Source organism: Pygoscelis adeliae, unplaced genomic scaffold (genome assembly GCF_000699105.1).
Source record: "Pygoscelis adeliae isolate BGI_AS28 unplaced genomic scaffold, ASM69910v1 Scaffold419, whole genome shotgun sequence".
In the NCBI taxonomy this organism is placed as follows: domain Eukaryota; kingdom Metazoa; phylum Chordata; class Aves; order Sphenisciformes; family Spheniscidae; genus Pygoscelis; species Pygoscelis adeliae.
The window spans coordinates 340,410-342,473 of NW_008825502.1; the positions used below are offsets into that span (position 1 = coordinate 340,410).

The following is a 2,064-nucleotide window of genomic DNA, read 5'->3' on the forward strand; positions in this document are numbered from 1 at the left end:
GTTGTCCCCCCCCCCAGCCCTGCCGATGCCTCCTGCACCCCAAGATCCGGCCTTTGCCTGGGCCCCCCAAGTCACTGCCTGGCGCAAGGGGGTTGCAGGGAGCGAACGATGCTGCTGGCACTCGCTGAGCACTTGGATATCACAAAATTCATCTCTGCAGTGCCTGCCCGGGACGCAGGGTCGTCTCTGGCCAGTCAATCCCACTGTAATGCGCCCCTTAATTTGGGGTGTAGCTGTGCTTAGCGACTGTATTGACTAGGAGCAAGTTTATAGCAGCCCGTCCACCCGGCTGCACTAATACACGCTATTTAATTGCCCTGATAAGATCCCCGTATAAACCCAGTCCGTGTGTTGCGGTCCCTCTCCGGGCTTGTAGGGTCACACCAGCCTGCCAGCCCAGTTCAGCTCTAGGGCCAAGGCAGGGAAGACGTGCTGGGCTCGGCCGCCATGCCCAGGAGCACCCGAGATTTGTCCCCTTGCAGCGGGAGAGCTGGGCTTTTCGGGTCGCTGCCGGGGTGATTGCACAGGCCACTCGCGCAGCACCAAAATGACCGCAGGCCTGGGATCATTAACCATAGACATGTGTTGACTTAATCGTTACCAGCACATTTACACTCGCAAAACCGTTTCCAAAGCAATTCCCCTCTCCTTCCTCCGCCGGGACCTGGGCTGGGTCGGTGGCTCCTCCGGCTGCGCTGGCCCGGCCAGCCCCAGCTCCGCTCCTGGGTTAAAAGGAAAAAGCAACGCGCGAATAATCAGATTTAAAAGCACCTTGGTGGAAACTGGTCTGTATGTGGGGGTCCCTCCATGTAGCTCATACGATTGTCCCCACGGGACCATTTTGGGACCACTCCGACTTAAGCAAGTCAAAACTCATTTAAAGGAAATGATAATGCTTCAACAGTCAGCTTTGTCCCTAATTAGACAAACCCGTCGATGCCTCATGCTCTGCATGGAGCACGATGGCTGGAGGCACTCCAGCAAGCGGCAGTGTCTCCTCTCAGCATCTTCCAAGCGAAGCTGATGCGTAGTGTGCTCGTTAACGAAGGAGAGCAAAATATTTCTGCAAAACACAAAGCTCCCGTAGCAAACTTTGCTTTCTGTGGGAGCCGAGTTTCTGCTGGAAAACTGTTACAGCAGAAAATTCCCCGTCAGCTGTAAATTTGTCTGAGATCTGGTATTGATTTGGGCTGTAAAATGCTCAGCTTCAAAGTTGTGAGGTTCAACTTTTGAAAAATCCCGAGCGTGAAACACGAGCAGCACTAATCAGGCAGCCAGATGCAAAGTCACACGTAGAGAGACGGAGCGTGCCGGCCGCGGGACAGCCCATACTCCAACAGCAGCGACTTGTTCAAGGGCTTACAGGACAGAGCAACCATCACCGCACGCCTGCGGACCCCGCTGGCACGTCTCACCGAGCAGGGAAGCTGTTCCCGAACAATCGGATTTTAAATAATATTTCTGTGCTCCGCTCCAGAGCCCCGGCGAAGCGAGAGGCCGCTTTTGGCTTTGCTGCCGGCGATAGGAGGTGGTGGTAGGGTTGGGAGCCCTGGGTTGGCATCCCTCTGCCCGGGAGCTCAAGCAGATCGCTTAGTCTGGCTGTGCCTCGGTTTCCCCAGCTGCGACCTGAAGGTTACACTCACCTTTGGGAGGAAAAGGGCAGATTTTTGGGACACAGGGATGCTGGTCTGGAGGCTGCCCCCCCCCCCCCCGGGCAGGAGGTGCCGGCAAGATGCAGCCCCTCTCCCCCATGACGTGGGACGCCGTTAGCTGCCGTCTCCTCGTGGCCGAGCTGGCCTGGCCCCACTGGGCACCGGTTTCATTAGGGGACCCGCTCACGTCCCCAGGACCTTTCCCACGTTGGGCCTGTCACACTGAATTACCGCTCCGCTTCTCAGCGCTGCACTCAATAGCCTAAGCCAGCTCCAAACAAAGTCCTTCTCCTCCCCACTAATCCCCCCCGACTCAGGTAATTAATAAAACAAAGCGGCTGCTCTTCCCCGCCGGCAGCGAGGAGCGGGAGCGGGTCCAGGGTCTACTAATGGCTCCCGGCTGCAGGCTCCC

General features: G+C 57.2%; 1 protein-coding gene across 1 annotated transcript in view; it reads left to right on the top strand.

Annotated features, from left to right (window-relative positions):
• TMEM221 (transmembrane protein 221) overlaps positions 1 to 2,064 on the top strand; it is a 35,483-nt gene that overhangs the window by 31,306 nt on the left and 2,113 nt on the right. The window lies entirely within an intron of this gene.